Below are 22,437 nucleotides of genomic sequence, written 5' to 3' on the forward strand. Positions count from 1 at the left end.
GATCTGAGCCGGATCATCCCTACCAGATCACCCCAGCTTGAGTCTTTTTGTTTTGCATGTTTTCCTTTGTTTTTGTAACATTTTGGCGGGAATGCCTAATCCAAAATTAAACTTAGAAATATTTATTGGGGAAAGACACACTTTCAAAATTTATGTAGAAAATATCCATTGTCTATACTGGGATTCGAACTCAAGACCTTTAGCATATCAACCCACGACACATACCCCTATTAGGCTAATTCGAGGACGACTGGATACCAACTTTCAGTAATTTAACATATTTAAAGGAAGCAAGATATTTTAATAAGATGGGCGAGTATGCAGACCTTCATTCAGAGGAATTTTAACTCTTTTTCATAAATAAGGCGAGTTGTCAGACTGATTGTTCAATGGGATTTTATCCTTTTCATAAGTGGGGCGAGTTGGTAAACAACAGTGGGGCGATTTTTTAGAAAGTGGCGATTTAGTTTAGGCCAATTGGCCAGTGGGGCGAGTTGACATGGTTGCATATTTAAACAGCGTGCTGGGGGGTCTTGAACGATGTATATTAAATAGTTATATATAAAGTATATTATAATGGTTGTGTGGCGTTCTAAACTAGATTTTATGAATAATAAATGGTTTTTCGTCTAATCTAAAACAACTGGGATGTAAAATAGTTATCCCATTCGGACTTGGTGTGTCAGTGTCAGTTCACCCTCTGGCCTTCTGCCATCGGGGTGATCTGACACTGACACACCGCGTCCTCGTGGAATAACTATTACCGATGAACCTTAATAACATCGACAACAACTTAACAGAGGGCACTTGTATAAACAAAGAAGAAAGGGATTTATTTAACGGTATCACTACAGTTTTGTCAAGACCAACAATGATGCAATTTATTCAACTGTCAATTACATGAATCAGTCAACTATTGGCCTTTTAAATAAGAAAAGATCGTTGTCAAGACTCTTGAAATTGGAACTAAGTTTTAGTCCATGTGCATTACAATCGATGGCAAAATGTTCACATTTGACATAAATAAAAAAACATTAATGTTAGTGCATTTGGTTAACATTATAATGTTTCTGCCGAAGTAAAAAGTGACGAAAATATCAGAGGACTACAGCTCGATCGCCAGGGACGGTTATATGCATGTATTTGCAGCAATAAACTTGGATCAATAGTACAAACAAATGCAAGAGATAAATTAGTCCTGATAAAATGTACCCGGGCGGACACATTTGCCAGTATGAAAAGTCCATGCTTACAGAATTTGCTAGTAGTTTTAGTCAAATGTCAGTAAGTAATTCCACAGACTAATTTTCCTGGGAATTCAGGTCCATGTCCAATCATAGGTAACATAGTAAAAACGTCAATGTCCTTTGTTTGACTAGGAACATGTGTAGTAAAAAAATCTCCACATGTAAACATTAAATGCATGTTTGATTGTTATGTTTAATATTGTATAACAGTTTTGAGCGTCACTGATGAGTCTTATGTAGACGAAACGCGCGTCTGGCGTACTGAATTATAATCCTGGTACCTTTGATAACTATTGTATTAATCTTTTCATACCCCCACCCCACCCCGGCCGATCGCGTTGGGCAAAGAAAATGAAACTTGATTGCGCACTTATGTTGCTTAATTATTTTAACATTTAAGATACAAAAAATGCAACTTGCTACCAAACCGTTAAATAGGTATTGTTGATAACTGATACCACTGGCATATGTATAATAAACACTGGATACTTTCAATTTGAAAAACACTCATTTGCAAATCCGACGCCGCCTCCCCTTAGATCTATAGTGTTTTGTATATAACCAAAATGTGCAGACTTACATGGGATTCAATATTTTCATTGTTTTTCTACTGTTATTATTATATATATTTGGTAATTTGATTTAGAAAAAACATTGGATTTTCAATATCACATCGGACAGGGCAAAATCCAATGGGATGAACCATTATCCCATGGGATTTTGGTTGAATCCCATAGGATTTTTTTTGGGTCCCATGGGATAATTGTAGTCCCATGGGACAAAATGAAATCCTATGGGATTCAAAATATAAATATACAGTAATGTGTATGTTACAATGAATTCTGTTTGGTAGTAAAGAGTTTATATATGAGTATTTCTTTTTCATTTTGTCACACACATGTTTTTTTAAAAGGTGTTGATATGAAAATAAAGATTATTACTATTTTGAAAAGTATTATAATATTTAAAATAAAAAAATGTATGCAATGGACAAAAATATTGCTATGAAAAACAAATGTGAACAAATGTGAACATCAGTTTCTCAGAGAATGGAATGTGTTTTGATGCATTACTTAGTTAAGTACTTAAGTACTAAAACAGAATTCAATGTATATAGATGAACTATATTGAAAACTCACCACACTATTCTCTCTCACTCTCTTTCTCTTTCTATTTCTCTCTCTCCCGTGTTCAAACTGCTTTACTCTCTATCTTATATTTGTATATTTAAATAAAAAAAAAGTTGCTTCCTAATAGAAAAATGAATTGATTAGATTATATCTTTAGATTTATATATTATATATTGCTCTTATATTTGTGTATATTATGTTGTAAATTGGAAGTTATAAATAATAAAAATTATTAAAAAAAATCAAAAAAAAATCCTTTAACTGAAATAAAATGATGACATGTCTATATACATGGAAAACAAATATTGTTTTGAAATCATTGTCTTGTTTATTTTATTATGAAAAATAGAACTGAAAATATATTTCATATTCTGACTGAATAAATTGACAAAGCACAGTTAATAGTTTACTCTTTTCATGAGGTAAAGTTTTCCTTGTTAATAGTTTCATTGCAATACATGAATATGCAAATAAATTTTATACCTTCGTCATGGTGGGTATGGTTGTCCTGCGAGAGAACGCACTGTGCTGGTGATTCGGTCCTGACGGGTGCTGGTGATCAATGAAAAAATGTAAACAAAGACAAAAATGATGATTTTTGACGTTTTCACTCATAAAAAATGGAAGAAAACAGTTGAGATTTTTCAATTTCGTTTCTTATGGGTTCATATATAAACCATTAAAAAAATGACCCTCTAAACTGTTTCAGTAAGCGTAACACAAAAATGCTCATTTTCAGAAAATCTCGAACTGGGAAAATAAAACAAAAATGCTCATAGAGTCCGCTTTCTATACCGCAATCCACACGACAAAACAATTTTGTGAAAAAAAACATTGCATTTTATTAAAATTTAGCATTTTCTCAATTTATTCATGTCCTGATACTGTGCTGGTGGGTCCTGTCATTGTGCTGGTGGGTCCTGATACGGTGCTGGTGATTTTGGATAAGAAGTTGGTCATATTTGAAACAAATGTTACAAAATCGATAAAATTAGCCAGATAATTGTTGCCAACAGGATCTATGGCTCCTATTTTAGCTCTTTTGCATCCATGTGGCTGTTTTTAAATATGTGTTTTTAAATGATCTGAACTTGTATTACATAATAACATAAAAGGGCAACATCTTTCGTCCAATATCAGATAACAATATATAGTATCAAAAATAAGTTAAAAATTCCACAATACTATATAATTCATTTTATGTGTCAATTTGTTCGAAAAAAGTCGAAAAGAAGAGACTTTTTTTAATGTCATGATTATATGTCGCTTTCTAGATCTATGCTTAGCATTTATTTCAGATGACATGGACTCCTCACCCTGATGACCCTGCTGCCTTTCATAACTTTATCCGTATACATATATTAATAGTTAAACAAAAGGCTGCATACAACACGTATTTTTGTATTTAAAATGATTCGTTGTAACGAGAATATTTGTGGCGAATGGAAACTGTGAGGGTCACAATCTTAAATTGCTTATAAATGTTGATGGAACCAGTTTCGTTATCTGATCTGAATTTACAGGCCACAGGAGGGGTCATAAACCGTACACGAAAAGATAAAATATTGATATAAGTACTGAATATGCACCTTTGAACCCCCACCCCGGCTTGTATTTTTAGGAGCCTGGGGTGTCTAAAAATGGTCGATTACAGACAGCCGAGTACGCATTTTATTTTCCAGGCGTGTTATTGTTGATTGTTAAAGCCCTGAAAACGGATAGATGGAAACAAAAATGTTTGATATATCTGGCTTTAGATTCAGTTTTTTTTTAAATATAAATTAAGGCTACATTTTAATATAATAATTCTATGAATTCACAATATAAAAAAATGCAGAAAAAAAATGGGTGAAGTGAAATATCTTAGTAATGAGTCATTACTACAGAGATGGTGTGTTTGACACACAAAACTTAAAAGCTTAGTGATATTACCAATATTAAAATAAAAGTGTATTTTAGTTGGGTATTTTTTCCATTTACTCATTTTTAATTATAATCAAGGCACATTTTATTTTTATTCATGAAAATATTTATATATAGAAAAGAAGGACACATTGTTCACTTCCTCCCCCGTAATTCTTTATCAAAAATATTTATTTTGAATATTTATTTTAAAATCTTAATTTTATTAGTGTTCTCTATGTTATCTCGTTTTCATTCTCTGACATATTCTAGCCTGCCCTTTCATAAAATAGTGTTTTTATTTAAGTGTTCTATCGAACTTTCGAAAAAAAAAAAATACCTGATAACCGTTTAGACAAAAAAAAATGTGTTGGAAAAATCTTACAGCAAGTGATTCTTAATAGCTATAAGATACATTTTTCCTTTACAATACAACTTTTAAATCTTACCGGAAACTATTCCAAAATTTCACTGTAACCTCGCTCTAACTTATCCCCATCCCCCCCCCCCCCCCACCAAAAAAAACCAAAAAAACACCAAACAAACAAACCCGCAATACTATTGTCATTCTCATAGTCAGCACTCAATGTTCACAAACAAATGTGTTTTAAGCTGCTATAGAAGACATGATTCAAACGCTCAGAAAGTCCTCTGTTCTATATTTTTGCTCTCCATTTTTATGAAAAACCTTTTACATTTTTATCTTATGGGTTATTGTTGAAGGTCGTACGATGACGTATGGTTGTTAACACATACTTCCTTTGATTTCTTATGGAAGTTTGTCCATTGACAACAAACATACCACATCATCTACTTTATATAAGTATTGTATAAATTACAACGTATTTTGGTGATTTTGCAAAATGATCGTAATCCCGAAAATCGTAAACATATTTTCTTATCTTAAAAGGGGGCAAAAAGGGTTCCATTAACAGGCCAATAAATAAGATTACAGTAGGTTTTTAAAAACAAAAAAAAAGGGGTATTTTTTCTCTCATAATAACAGTAAACAGATTCACAACAATGTCAATTTCAAGAAAGCAGACAACAGCTAATAAGTCAATAACAGTACAGCATCAATGATCTTGAATATTTGCCACTTTTAACTAAAATATAAAAGCACAGAACCAGGACCGTTTTTCTTATCACCAGCACAGCGTCAGGACAATTCCGTTTAACGAACTTGCACGACTTTTGCAATATAATATTGTTGTAATATACTTTGCATGGTACTTATGACACATCAGAGATAAATTAAGCAACAAAACAGTCGTTTTATTACCGTTCTGATACAATGTAAACAAACCCACCAGCACAGAATCAGGACCCACCAGCACCCGTCAGGACCAAATCACCAGCACAGTACGTTCTCTCGCAGGACAACCATACCCACCGTGTTTGTGGTGTTCATAATATTACGTTTATATTTGATTTGCAAAACTTTTCCTGTTAAGTTTTAGTTTTCTTGTTTCTGGTTGCTATGTACAATTATTTAGTACACTATATAAGAGTCAAGTAAATGAATTATTTCATCCCTTATAACATTCCTACAATTCTTAGACAAAACATTTTTGCAATGTGTTCTTCAAAGATGTTCCTCGTACATCTTTCTTGGATGGATTGATTTAAATGAGTGGACAAAGCAAGTTCATTTGGACAACCAAATACTACTATTTTTCTACACTAAAGAACGGGAGGTCTTATGTATTAAAAATAAATCACAGAAAAAAACTGAGAATGGAAACTGGTCATTTGTTTACATTAAAATATAGCATTCTTAATATTTAGTGAGACACTTGAACGTTATTTAAAAGTTTGTGTTTATGCGGTTCAAAACATTATTTATTCATTATTTTTATTTAACTTTGATGCACTGCTTGACGAAATACAAATTACACAAATGTACTTTATATATTTAAATAGTATAAGATTTAAAACGCATGTATATGACCTGATTTAGTTGACAATTTTAACTTGGCCGACCAGGTAAAATTCCAAAAAGATACCGGTAAATAAAGGAATTAAGGGACATTTAAAATATAAAGTTTTGTTAGTTTGTTGACAATTAGCATAGTTTGTCCAATATATATCAGGTATAACATAAGTATTTTATGCTTATATTTTTATAAAAAATAAGTAATTCATGCATATGGTGAGGTGAAATAAAATATGACTTAAAAGTGTCGTATGTAAAATGTAAGTTCAATTTAAAATTCTACTTTCGCTTTTCCGTTTACCATAAATACAAGGATATACAAATGCAACGTTAACCATTATCAGTGGCGGATCCAGTAGTTTCCATAATTGGGGCCCCACTGACTGCCAAAGAGGGGCCCGCTCCGGTCATGCTTTAGTAATTCCCTATATAATCAACAATATATTTCCGGAAAAAAGGGGGGGTGGCCTCTAAATCCACCTCTCATTATAAGTTTTTAACATATTATGTAGATTATTCTAAATAATACACCTTTACTGACCTTCTTCGTGAACGATCACAGCTAAATATTTGAAAACTAAGGATGTATTTATATATATATATACTAGTAACAATAACATCTCCATGCCTTATATATCAGGTACTGTAGTACGACGCTAGATTTAAACTGACGAGGAAAGGTAACATACGGCCACCGAAAGCTGTATTATTTTGAAGCCCAGGTGGTCGTGTGGTCTAGCGGTACGGCTACAGTGCAGGCGATTTGGTGTCACGATATCTGAGAAGCATGGGTTCGAATCCCGGCGAGGGAAGTACAAAACATTTGCGAAAGCAAATTTACAGATCTAACATTGTTGGGTTGATGTTTAGACGAGTTTTATGTATTATATATTCATTTACATCTTGATTTATAAATTCATCCAACCAACAGTCAAGCTAAACTGATCTTTATATTTTTTATTTTTTTGTAGAACTGCAAAAAATAAAACCAAAGTCATGGCCGGTGCCTCGAAAATACAGTGGTGCGAACCGTGCGGTAGAGAGGGAGAAAATCGAAAAGCTCATTCTTGGTGTAGTGACTGCTCTGAACCATTATGTGGGGAATGTCCAAAGTTCCATCGAAAAGGGAAAACAACAGCGAATCACAAAGCAATTCCGATACATGAAGTTGAAAAGATTGATTCATCTATTTGAGCTATTTCAAAATCATGTCAACAACACGATGATCAGATACTTTCTTTCTTTTGCGTGCAACATGATCAAATCTGTTGCGCATTTTGTGTACGGGAATCTCATAAAACATGTAAAGATGTAAAGTCAATAGATCAGGTAACAAAAGGCGTGAAAATGGGACCGGAGATTGACGATTTTCAACATCGAATTTCAGAATATTCGCTTATGAAAGGTAAAATACTCGATGAATACAAAAACAATTTGAGCTCTCTATCTGATCAGAAAGATGAAAATAAGGGAAAATTAAGAAATTTTCGAAAAGAACTTAATACTTACTTGGATTCACTGGAAAGGAAATCGATACAAAAATTGATGCCTTTGATATGGAATGCACAAGTGAAATTGAAAAGAAAATGAAAGATCTGACCACAAGAAAAACTAAATCGGAATCCTTGCAAACTACTATCAAAACGTTAACAGAACATGCTTCCGAAACAAGAATCTTTGAAGCTATCAAAACTATAGATATTTTACAAGTCGAAGAAGAAGTATTTTTGTCAAAGTTAGAAGCAGATTTGGTGAAATAAAAACTGTGATCGTCCCCGTTTGAATTCATAGAAAAGATTAAACCAATCTTAGCTAGACTGTCCGAAATAAAAATAGAGAAGGCCAAAACTATAGTTAAACACCCCCTGAATGTCCAACAAGTTCACGCCTATAAAATTCAACAAGGAAAACCCCAACTTCTTTACAAAGTTAGTTGTTCTCAATTGGAAATGAAAGTGTTGAACAAAGCTTGTTTTACAATGGATGATAGGATAGTTTTAATGGTAATCCGTTTTGTGTTTATGACATCACTTCCTCCGGTTTCCACACAATAGAAGTACATTATCAAGCGTCAGACGTAACTTAGGATGTGAACAATAATGTTTATGCATCTTTTCCACCTTTCGGTGTGAACAAAATTGACATTAAGAACTTAAAAGAAGGACCTCGTATACACACGCAAACTTTTACAGAAAATACTTATGGACGGGTCAAGGTGAATAATGCATTAATTTATTCAAATGTCGAAAACGCTATCGTACTTTATGGTAAAAATGGAACTGTTGTCAAGACTTTGCAATGCAAAATTGATATTTTATTTTTATGTGTTGATTACCGCGATGGATTGTTTATTTCTGATGGCAAATCAACTATACATATACCGGAATCTGGGTCACACAATGCACACAATGAAATTCCCGTCAAGATGAAAACTGGCGAAAAGATTACAGGACTAGACGTTGATGAACAAGGGCGTTTACATGGATGCATTTGCAACAATGAAAACGGAGCAGTTGAGCAAATAAACACAACTACAGGTTACAGGGAACCAGTATTATAAAATCTTTTTAAACCGCGTAATATTGCTTTCCATCCGACTAAGAATATGATTCTTGTTATCACTGACTACGGCAAGGAATGTTCAGTTTACCAAGTCACCAATTAACATAGCCTTTTTAAATTATTGCTTAAGCTAAATTGAAACATCGGTATGATCTTTGAATATATATAAAAACATTTGCTGAATCATTTTAAAGTACTGTTTTCTTAATTTTTATAAAAGAAATATTGTTTAGATTTTATTTGCCTAATGTCCAGTGGCCAATGTTTCATTTGTATTTAGACCAGAACGAATAAAAAAAATACTTCAATACGTAGTTTCTGCAAGGAAAATGATCAGTGAGGAAGGGAGGAACATTAGAAGATGAACAGGGGCATTTTGCTAGAGATAAAAAAATTCCATGCAACAGGCAGTTTACGGATCTATGAATACGGTTGATGTATATACATCAAGTTGTATGCAGTGGTATTTGTTTGCCTTAATCTGTAATGTAGGAATATCTAGCACTTCAGAAATGAATCAACTTTGCTCATATGTAGCTGCCTTCGATTAATGGCAATAGGCGTCTTTTCTATGTTGTCATAGACCAGCATATATCTAAATGCATGGTTATAAATATCTTCACTGTTGAAAGAGACCATATTATTTTCAAAATCAGAACTTCTTAGAGTGACTGGGGTATAAGTGTTTTGTCAATGTAAACATGAACCAATATGTATCAAAATCTGAACTCCCATGAGTGCCTAGTGCCATGTTATCTTCACTTTTGAAACCATGAAGTCAAATAGTTGAGGGATCCATAGTTTGCATGTTGCAGGGTAAAGTTTCTGCGCCTATCAAACATGCCTTCATTTTTACCTGGTAGTCAAATTTACATCCCAGATGGCCTCTATAACAAGACCTAACTATTGTATTTATTGTTAATTTGTTCTCGTCCTGAACATGCATGCACTACTGCCACTGGACGTTGTTTATCCAACAACCACGCAGTCAGCCAATCAAAATCCGAAAAATTTAACCACAATCTGAGAGCTGAACGATACCCTAACACAGACATTGGACCTGTATAAAGAGGGTTTATACGTTATTTCTTAATGAGTCTCTCAATATCAAACGTTGATTTTCCTATAGAACTTTGCAATTTTCTTTCAAAATCACCACTAAGGTGCACATGATGATCATCGGCATAATTTCACCATTTTTTAAAACAAAGTTCCGTCTGCAGTTTGGTATACAACTGTATGCAGTTCTTTGCTAATTTTCCCCTATTTCCAAAATCTTTAAATTTTCCACGAACTCCAAAGTGTGAATTACACAAAAAACCATTTAAATTCCGTTTCATCTCCGCTTCGAGTAAGTGTTCTACTACTAATCTATCAGTGCTTCTAACCACCTCCCTTACTACTATCAAAGAACTGGTTATTAACTTTTGTAATAAAGCTTATGAAAATAATGGTATTAATTATTTTTGGAGTGTTAAAAATTCTTTAGAGGTTTTAGATAAAATACATGCTTTCAATGGTCCTTACAATTCTGTTGACAGTTATGATTTTTCTACTCTGTACACTACACTTCCACACAATCTTATAAAGAAAAAGTTTTTGTATTTGATAAAATGGTCTTTCGAAAAATCTCATTGTAATTTTATTTGCTGTAACTCGTTTAAGGCCTTTTTCTGTAAAGAAAAAGGAAAGTATGCTAGATACACTTACTGGAAATGTGAGGATATGATTGAAGCTTTAAACTTTCTGCTTGATAACATTTATGTACGTTTCGGCGATAAAGTGTATCGTCAGGTAGTAGGTATTCCTATGGGCACCAACTGTGCCCCTTTAATAGCAGATTTATTTCTATATTGCTATGAATCTCAGTTTATGACCAAACTCAGTAAAGACCCATCATTGTTACATTTGGTTGATACATTCAAAAATACCTACCGTTATCTGGATGATATTTTTTCGTTGAATAATCCAGAGTTCTCTAAATTTACTTCAGAAATTTACCCAAACGAACTTACTTTAACTAAATCTAACATAAACAGCAGCAGTTGTCCTTTTCTAGATTGAGACATTTCAATTTCAAACGGGAAACTTCACACTAAAATTTACGACAAAAGAGACGATTTTTCATTTCCTATTGTTAATTTTCCTTTTTTAGACGGCGATGTGCCTTTGGCTCCATCATACGGTGTTTATATATCGCAACTCGTTCGGTTTGCCCGTGTGTGTTCTGATGTCATAGATTTTAACGAACGTAATCAATGCATCACTGGTAAATTGTTGTGTCAGGGATTTCGATACCATAAATTACTTAAAACTTTTACTAAATTCTTTCATAGATACAAAGATTTGATTAGTAAATTTGGCTATACCTGTAGAAAGCTTATTAAAAATGGTATTTCACATCCTAAATTTTATGGTAATATTGTACTTAAAGCGAGGAAATCACTATGTGATCCTTGTAAACTCATCGAACCTTTAAACAAACTTATAAGTAAGGGTTATCGTACCAATATTATAATTAGATCTCTGAATATAGTTCACATTTGCACTAATATTGATTTTGTCATTAGCAAATTAAAACATAACTAAATTTCATTATCTTTTGAGGCGAGATGTATAGGGGACACAGCCACGTTAACTTTTATTTCTATAGAAGTCGCTCTTCACTATACTACTACCTGTCGATACATTTATTTTTGGCATTGCACAAGTCATGTCTTCTTTGACTATTAATGACGTTAAAATACTAAATCCCTGTGATGTGTTTTAGCCGATTTTAGTCTCTGATGCATGATTTTTTACTATTTATTGGTTTTGGCTTTTAACTAGCTGTCAGTAACTGCGAGTACTCTCAAATCGTATTTTCTTGTTAATTCGACCTGTTGATACTGTTTATAATGCTTTTTTGTCATTTTTGATTTATATGGATCTTGTCTGTACACCAGCTTTGATTATTTGTAATATCTTCAATTTTTCACTTAACTTACAACATTTGTATAAACTTCAAGATTATAAAAAAACGGTTTTTTTCTAAAGTGAACATTGATTGGTTAAATGTTTCTCAGTGTGTTTGAATTTGTTTGTTAGCCTTTTGGTCATGAATGTTTGTCTCTAATATTTAATTAACTGCATTTGTATTCAGATATCGCAGATCAAATTTATTTGTTCATTGTGTAATCATACGTTTTTTGATTGAGTTAAGTCTGCCAATTGATATTTTATCGTATGTTTTTCTCTGTTGTGATGTTATGCTATTGTTTCAGAAAAAGGGAGAAGGTTTGGATCCATTAAAACGTTTAATCCCGCTGCAAATGTTTGCACCTGTCCTAAGTCAGGAATCTGATGTACAGTAGTTGTCGTTTGTTTATGTAATATATACGTGTTTCTCGTTTCTCGTTTTGTTTATATAGATTAGACCGTTGGGTTTCCCGTTTGAATGGTTTTACACTAGTAATTTTGGGGCCCTTTCTAGCTTGTTGTTCGGTGTGAGCCAAGGCTCCGTGTTGAAGGCCGTACTTTAACCTATAATGGTTTAATTTTTAAATTGTTTGGATGGAGAGTTGTCTCATTGGCACTCACACCACATCTTCCTATATCTACTTATCAAAATGAACCTTCTGGTCTTTGATATAAAAAAAAACTCCATCGTTTAAACGTTGTTGTATGATACCGATGTTCTAAAAATACAAATTTTGTTTTCACAAATAGGAAAAGAAATAAAAAGGTATGAATTTTTTTTTTGCGTCGTCGGAAATCTGTCTTATTGATTTTTTTATTCAAACAGATTTGTAATCATTAACATCTGTCTAGGTAATCATTAGTTGCAAGTTTTCATTCCAAATTAAAAAAAACAATGATGGTTTGTAATGATATGTTTATTGTTATCACAGATCCTAGAAAGGAATGTTCAGTTTAACAATGACAGTTCAAATTTCCCATACCGGCTTATCCAAACCTACCTTAAAGAAAAACAAGTTTTGTATTAACTGTTATTTTTCTTTGTCCTGCAAATAAATAAAGTATTTGTCACTTAACGTTTATTGAACAGACAAAAATAATCCTATTAACACTTTTTGTAGGCTCACATTACCCACAATTATTATTTGGGTATATATTCTGATGACCACGCCTGCTACCCAACATGGCCGACATGACTAAAATAGAACAAAGGAGGGAGAAAAATGCAGTTTTCGGCTCATATCTCTGAAACAAAAGTATTTAGAGCAAATTTCACAATGGGTTATAATGGTCATCAGGTTAATAGATATAGGAAGATGTGGTGTGAGTGCCAATGAGACAACTCTCCATCCAAATAACAATTTAAAAATTAAACCATTATAGGTTAAAGTACGGCCTTCAACACGGAGCCTTGGCTCACACCGAACAACAAGCTATAAAGGGCCCCAAAATTACTAGTGTAAAACCATTCAAACGGGAAAACCAACGGTCTAATCTAAATCAAAAAACGTATGATTACACAAAGAACGAATAAATAATAAATAAATAATATCTATTTGTCCTGAAATTTTAAACGAATCAGACAAGTCGTTGTTAGGTTGCTGCCCCTGAATAAGTAATTTTAGGTAAATTCAGCAGTTTTTGGTTATTATCTTGAATATAAATATAGATAGATATTATCTGTACACAGCAATTATATTCAGCAAAGTAAGATTTAAAAATAAGTCACAATTACGAAAGTGGTCAATTGACCCCAGTTAAAAGGAGTTATTGCGCTTTGAAAAAAAAAAAGTTTTCGTTTATTTTTGTAATCTTTTTTTTTTGTGACCTTTAAAATGTGTTGTCAAAAATTATTGAATTTCGTACCTTGATTCTTAAAGAAGGACGTACAAGTTTACTTAAAGTTAGTATATTTGTACACTGAAGAATAATATATAAGAAGAGACATCTAAACTCATAACTTTAAAATGAAATGACAATGCCATGACCGAAAAAAAGCCCCCCCCCCTCCAAAAAAAAAAAAAGAAAAAAAAAGTACAAAATCATCATATAAAACAAATCGACGTTTTTGTGTAGACTATTGCTTGTCTTTTAGTTTCCATTATGTTATTACATGGTCATAGTTCCTCTTTGACTGACGAGATTTGGATTTCCCTTAGGTGTATATTTCGCCTCTTATAAAGACACCCTATGATGGCAATAAAGGTACCAGTCTTGTATAACATCTCCAGTTTCCGGTGCATTTCAAAACATGGAGGGAAACAAAATAGTCCATTTTTTTCTGAATTTTTTCATGACTTAATTTTCTGTTTGATTATAGGTTTATGATGAATTGAAACATATATACATTTTAGATTTAAAATAAATCTTGCATGTTTTTTGGAATATCAATCCAGGAAAGTGGAATGATATAACATGTTCACTTGAAGTGTTGTGGCTTACGGTAAAAACAGCAAACAGAAACTTTTCAAGTAGAAATTAGAAATATTTTTTTTTTACTCCATGGGTACGTAACTTTTTATTTTCGTAGCATGACCTATTTTTTTTGGATTAAATCACACTTTCAAATTGCAATGTAGTACACACATGATATACGGAACATTTCAAAGATCAGCTGTTTTGCATGTATATGTCTATAGAGCAGTCAATTAGGCAGCAACCAATTTCAGTTCCAAAAAATAATTTGTTTTTGACCCATAGAAAAAAAAATTGTTCGTTTCACCCTCAGCTGCCCCACCATTCGTTTTTGATGCGTTTTGTTATTTGATTTTGCAATGTGATTATGGACTTTCCAAATTGATTTTCCACTGAGTTCAGTATTTTTGTGATTTTACTTTTTTCCACTATATGTAATGCTAACATTGAAATAAAAAAATGTTTTCGACTTGTCGCCAAAAAGTATATTGTCTTTCGCCGAAGGCGAAAAAATAAATTTGTCCCGATAAAAAAAGCCCCCCCCCCCCCCCCACCCCACCCCCCAAAAATCAAATGTTTGCTGCCTCATAAGACTGCAACCTGAGTCCTCAATGGGGGTAAAATGTAACAAATGATCTGGTAAGCATTTGTATATAATTTAAACATTAACACATAAAACAACAACAACCATCATTTTACAATTTCCATACGATAGTAGTGGTATCACATGTATATCACGTGATGTTTACTATAATATGACGTGATTGAAGATAATCCATGTAAATAGTTGGTATGTAATATATTTCACTTAAGTACGAATTTAATGTTACAATACATGACCTAAGTAAAGTGTAAAGGAGTTAGTGTATAGACAATATACATTATATTTATTTATATTGTTCATAAAAATGATATGAACCATGATGAATTAATTCTACTTTCGTTCTTGTGTTTATATCCACTCCAAAATAAACACTTATTTTATTCAGTAATGTGTGTGCTTTTTATCTTCCCTGACACGCATATCATATCGTTATTCCGTATTCGTCGATTATTTAGTCTCCTAGAGTTGAATAGGGTATACAAATATGTTCCTTGAGTGAAGCCGTTTGTGTAAACCTTTTCAACTTTTGATCTTCAGTGCTGTACAACTTTAATTGTACCTTTTCCACGTTCGATCTTTTATATCTAGGCGTTATGTATTCAGGTTTAGTTTTCTGTAATTTTTAATACTTCAGTTTTTTTTATGTATATCTCTTTCATATTCATTTGATAAAATTTACTGTTTGCTATAGCATGAATTGTTCTATATAATAAGAATGTTCTTATCCCGGGCATAAAAACAATGCCGTATTTGGCGAAACCTTTTCAACTTTTGATCTTCAGTGCTGTATAACTTTGTACTTTTTTCACTTTCGATCTTTTATATATCTGGGCGTCACTGGTGAGTCTTGTGTGGACAAGGCGCGTTTTTGGCGTATTGAATTTTAAACCTGCTGCTTTTTGTTATCTATTAATCATGTTTTTCTTTGTCTAATATGTTCTCCTATTTATTTGTATTGTAGTCCTGAAATATTATGTTGTCATTTCAATGTTATATTTAACTTTGCCATTAAAGTGCGAGGTTTCGCATGCCATGAAACCAGGTTCAACCCACCACTTTTATTCCCCTTTAAAAGTGTCCTGTACCAAGTCAGGAAGATGGTCATTGTTATATTATTGTTCGTTTCTCTGTGTGTTGCATTTTAACGTTGAGTCGTTTGTGTTTTCTCTTATTTTTGAGATATTGAGATAAGACGTGGCACGGTACTTGTCTATCCCAAATTCATGTATTTGGTTTTCATGTTATATTTGTGAGGCCCCTCAATGGGGGGAGGGGGGGGGGTCCTAGTAATCACATAATCACCATTTTTTTGCCAATATAATCACATAATCATTAAATATTTGCTTATCTTTAGTAATCAAATAATCATAAACTAAAAATACAGTCCTAGGTAATCAAATAATCATGAAATATTTGGCTTAATAATCAAATAATCATTAAAAAAACGGCCAAGTTATCACATAATCAAAAACCCCATGAGGGCCCTCATTTGTTATTCTTGTGGTGTTTTGTCTGATGATTGGTCAGTTTCTGTGTGTGTTGCGTTTCGGTGTTGTGTCGTTGTTCTCCTCTTATATTTAATGCGTTTCGCTCGGTTTTGGTTTGTTACCCCGATTTTGTTTTTTAATTTAAGATTTAGGATTTATGAGTTTTGAACAGCGGTATACTACTGTTGCCTTTATTTATTCATGTAAATCCATATGACGCTTCTTAATATTTACAAAACATCGGATTGACGTTCCAATGTCCGTCGTAGGAAGGCGTCCTAGAAAAAAAATAGCCTTGCCAGACGTCATAATTATTTGGACTAAGATGAAGCCATAGGTCACCGTTCGTCCTACAACTGACCGCTTTGGGAAGTTTCATATATAATTTGTCGAAGGCAGTAGGGCTGAGTTGAATTTTATAATACAGTATACTCATAATGTTGGGCTGAAAAATAACAGTGTGATCCTGGCAATGAATAGAGAGAATAAAAAATGTAATAAATAATTTGATTTTTGTTGATAATATGATAACATAACAACATATACCAAGGTATAAACAATTAAATATTTATATCTTTGCCATGAGAGCGAATTGTGCTTTTGGAGTCCTGCTGTCGCTGAGAATATGACTCATTTAGTTTGTGACCCAAATACAACATACAAAAATACAAATATAATTCAAAATGCTTTATTTTAACACAAGTACACATTCCATCCAATACATTATTAAAGGTCTTTTATTGTGTTTTATTTATAAAATGAAATGAGATGGAAATTATCTATTTACCACATAACTTTGTTTGTTGTAGAATAAAATCTATCGAAAATACTAGGAGTTCTAGAGAGAATGGCTGGCGCCTCCAACTTAAAGTGGTGTGAACCATGTAGTCGAGATGGAGAAAATCAACCTGCAGATTCTTGGTGTAGCGATTGCATTGAACCACTTTGTGTGGAGTGCGCAAAATTCCACCGGAAAGGGAAAATAACCGCGAACCACAAGACAATTCCGATACTTGAAGCTGAAAAGCTAGATTCATCTATTTTAGATATTTCAGAATCATGTCATATACATGATGATCAGAAACTTTCTTTCTTTTGCGTGCAACATGATAAAATATGCTGCGCTTTTTGTCTACGGGAATCGCATAACGCATGTAAAGATGTAAGGTCAATAGAGCAGGCGTCAAAAGACGTTAAAAAGGGAACGGCGATTGACGATTTGCAACGGCGCATTTCAGAATTTTCGCTTATGATAGGTAAAATACTTGATGTATACAAGAACAATTTAAGTTCAATATCTGATCAGAAAGATGAATTCAAGAGAAAATTAAGAAATTTTCGAAAAGAACTTAACACCTACTTGGATGACCTGGAACAGGAAATCTATACAAAACTTGATGCATGTGATAAGGAATGCACGAGTGAAATAAAAAAGAAAATTAAAGATCTGACCACAGGACAAAATAAATCGGCGTCCAGACAAACTGCGATAGAAACGTTAAAAGAACATGCTTCCGAAACAAGAATATTTGCAGCAATCAAAACTATAGACCTCTTGCAAGTCGAAGAAGAAGTATTTTTGACAAAATTAGAAGAAGATTTGGTGGATTATAAACTGTGCTCGTCCCCGTCTCCATTTGAATGTATAGAAAAAATTAAACCAATCTTAGCTACACTATCCAAATTAAAAATAGAGAAGATCAAAACTGCAGTTCAACACCCACTGAATGTCAAACAAGTTCACGCCTACAAAATTCAACAACAAAAACTCCAACTTCTTTACACAATAAGGTGTTCTCAATTGAAAATGGAAATAATGAACAAAGCTTGTTTCACTATGGATGATCGGATCGTGTTTATTGGCAATCCGTTTCGTGTTTATGATATTATTAGCTCAAGTGTTCGAACAATAAAGGTATTATATAACGCTACAAACCTAACTTGTGGATTGAACAATAATATTTATGCATCTTTTCCTACTATATGTGTTTACAATATAGACATTAAGAACTTAAATGAAGGTCGTATCCGGATCCGACTAAGAATTTGTTTCTTGTTGTGACTGATCATGGCAAAGAATGCACAATTTATCAATTCAGAAATTAACAAGCACTTAAACTTATTGTTTTAGCGTTTAACCTATAGCAGTCTGTTGGTTATGTCGATTGAATTGTATCACATTTACTTTTTAGTATCGAATCGCAAATTGCAAAAAAGAAATCATTTTCATTGACTTACAGTCAATTTCATTGAGTGTGTAGATAAAAGTAATATCTTTAGTTAGCGTGCTTGCTACCTGAACCGTGAAGTCATTATTATGTTAGTTAAACTACCCTCCTTTAAGAGTAGACTAGTCCGACAGATAACCAACCTTTCTGTCTGTAGGACTAGGCTACATCGAAAGGAGGGTAGTATACTTTACATAGTTAGGACTTCATGGTTCACCTAGCAAGCAAATTAACCAAATATTACCTTTACCACGGTGGGTAAGGTTGTCCTGCGAGAGAACGTTCTGTGCTCGTGATTCGGTCCTGTCGGGTGCTGGTTGGTCCTGATACTGTGCTGGTTGGTTTGTTTACATTGTATCAGAACGACAATAAAACAACTGTTTTTTACTTAATTTTTCTCTAATGCGTCATAAGTACCATGCATGCAAAGCATATTACAACAATATTTTTTTTGCAAAAGTCGTGCAGGTTCGCTAAACGAAATTGTCCTGAAGCCATGCTGGTGATTAGAAAAACGGTCTTGGTTTTGTGCTCTTATGTCCTGGTTTTGTGTATTCATATTATGTTCAAAAGTGGACGAAATTCGAGATAATGTATGCTTATCTGTAAATGACTACTTAGGTGTTTTTATTAAAATTGACATTATTGTAAATCTGTTTACTGTTATTATGATAAAAAATAATCCATATATTTTTAATTTACTTTTTTCTGTTTTCTCATTTAAAACGATTTAAAAAGCTGTTGTCGGTTATCAATATTTTAATGAACTAAATTTAAAAAAAATCATCATACAAGCCTTACAAAGCCAAGAGGCTTGGACATTTAACATGTTTTGTCGTTTTATGCTCCTTTTTTTGGGGGGGGGGGGGGGGGGTAAAGGGGTGGTGATGGAGTAGGAAAAAGAAGGTCACAGTGAAATTTTCAAGCTTGGAGTAGTTTTGAAATTCTAATATTGATGATAAAAAATATTTTTTTGCAGATGTTCAAGAATGATTTTATTACTGCTGATGATAATTTTACTATAATTTAAACACTGATTTCAAGAGTGAAAGGGAGTTTCCCGAAAGATTTAAAAGTTTAAACTTTAAAAGAAAAATGTATATAAAAGCTATTAAGCATCACTTGCTGTATTTTAAAGATTTTTTCAACATACAAATTTTGTTCAAACTGATGTCGTATGTTTTCGAAAGTTCGACAGAACACTTAAAAAATATTTCACTATTCTATGGAAGGCCATACTATAGAATTTGTCAGAGAATGAAGACGAGACAACCTAGATAACACTTTTAAACAGAAATAAGATTTGCATTTTATAATTCCAAAAGAAAGTCTGTTGTCAAAGATTTTTGATGAAGAATTAAGGGGGGAGTGAATGATGTGTCCTACTTTTCTATATTTAAATTTATTTCATGAATAAAAATAAAACTATGCCTTAATTTTAATTAAAAATGAGTGAACGGAAAAAAAATACCAGACTAAGAAATACACTTTTATTTAAATATTGGTAATATCACGAGGCTTTTTAGTTTTGTGTGCCAAACACACCTTCTCTGTAGTAACGACTCGTTCAATACTGAGGTATTTCACTTCAATCATTTATTTCATTTTTGATACAGTGAATTCTTAGTATTATAAAGCCTCGATCACACCTTACCGGATAGCTCGAACGGACGTAGAACTGTCTAAAACTGTTCTAGGTAGAACCGACCAAATCAGTTCTAACCGTAGAACTGTCAGCAGAACTGACCAAATCAGTCAGGACTGAAGAACAGTTATAAATGACGTCACTGCAGAAAGGGCGCTTTAGACAAATATCGAAGTGGATAGGAGGTTATCCAACTCATCGGAGAAATATTTTTATAAGATTGCAAATGAAACATCATTGTTTACGTTTTTCGCTCCCCGTTTTTAACAGTCTCTTCGTAAATATAACTGCATTTAATTCAAGGAAATTTAATCTTAATTTACCTTGTTTGCCTTGGATTTACATTCATGATTTAGGATTCTGTTGTGACAAATGTTCAAACGAAAATTGTACAGTGGATGAATTATGGGATTAATGAAAACAGCGTTGTTAAACGTAAAAAAAACTATGTACATTCGATTATCTCGTTGCCAAACTTATCCATAACGATTATGAATAATATCTTGGAGGCTTGAACGTCAGAAAAATATACTCGATCTGAACATGAATGAAATATTTGCCACTGGACGTTATGCTACAAACAAAACCTATCATTGTCCTTCTTCAAATTATATTAACAGTATAGTCGGTATACTATTCCAAGAAGAGAACTTCTCATACATGTACTTTTCATTTTAAAATAAAGTATATGAATCAGTCATGTGAGTGTTGGATGATGCCGTTAAAATAGTTTTGTTTAAAAAAAACCCGTCATGAACTACTGAGTTAACAAGTCACTTTTGTGACGGTTCATTATTTAATAATTTAAGTTTGGATGTAACGGGTCTTCTGACGTTATTTTGTTATCAGCACCCATAGAGATAAATTAGTTATGTGACCGTAACGTCATCAACGTTTTTTCATGGTTTGCCAAGGTTTAAACATTTTGTTAAAATGGAATTAAGAATTTAATTATCAGAAATGACTGTAATCACTGGTAATACTTTTTTCTGTCTTTTGGAAATAACTTTAAAAATGTGGTGCACACTGTTAAAAAACTCGCAACGCCCATTTTTCAGTGTGCACCAAATTTTTTATGTTATTTCTTCATAGACACAAAAAATATTACAGTCATTCCTTAAATAATAATATTATCGATACAGAGAGGAAAAAATGGCGCTTTAAATTGATGTGGACAAAATTTGGTGTCCTCTTTATCATACAATATCTGTCCTGACATAGAAATATTACTGGTTTACACTGTCATTTGAATTATACAATCCGTCGTGATCGGTTGTTGTCTGCTCTATGGTTGGGTTGTTGTTCCTCAGACGTATATTTTTGTTACATGAGTCAGTCTGAGGTATGAAAACTAACTGATGTTTGTTTCTGATGGGATATTTTGAATAAAAGTAGGAAATGCTGGCACTCTCAATCAATGCAATTCTTTTATTTTTGTGGTTGTTAATTTCCAATATTGAAGTTATTTTTAAACTACAGTCCCTCTTGACCTAAAATTATAAATGAAGTACTGTCCAAATATGTAGACTTGCATAAAAAAGAAGCAAATAAGGTCAGTTTAAATTGATGCGATCAAAATGTTTTTTAACACAACTCGGTCTGAAGTATGAAAACTACTGATATTTGTTTACGATTCAATACTTTGAATAAAAAGAGAACATGCTGGCACTATAAATTCATGCGAACAAAATTTAAGGTCATTGTTTTCCAATATTGCTGTAACTTGTATATTACAGTCCCTCTTGACCTAAAATTATAACTAAATTACTGTGCAGCTATATAGATTTGCAGAAACTAAGAGCAAATAAGGTCAGTTTAGATTGATGCGGTCAAAGGATTTTATTACACGACTCAGTCTGAAGTATGAAAACTACTGATATTTGTTTACGATTCAATACTTTGAATAAAAAGAGGACATGCTGGCACTATAAATTCATGTGAACAAAATTTTGAGGTCATTGTTTTTCAATATTGCTGTAACTTGTATATTACAGTCCCTCTTGGCCTAAAGTCATAGCTGAATTACTGTACAGCTATATAAATTTGCAGAAAGAAAGAGCAAATAAGGTCAGTTTAAATTGATGCGGTCAAAAGATTTTATTACACGACTCGGTCTGAAGTATGAAAACTACTGATATTTGTTTACGATTCAATACTTTGAATAAAAAGAGGACATGCTGGCACTATAAATTCATGCGAACATAATTTTGAGGTCATTGTTTTCCAATATTGCTGTTACTTGTATATTACAGTCCCTCTTGACTTAAAATTATAACTTAATTACTGTGCAGCAATATAGATTTGCAGGAAGAAAGAGCAAATA

This window comes from Mytilus trossulus, chromosome 9, assembly GCF_036588685.1.
Source record: "Mytilus trossulus isolate FHL-02 chromosome 9, PNRI_Mtr1.1.1.hap1, whole genome shotgun sequence".
Lineage (NCBI taxonomy): Eukaryota > Metazoa > Mollusca > Bivalvia > Mytilida > Mytilidae > Mytilus > Mytilus trossulus.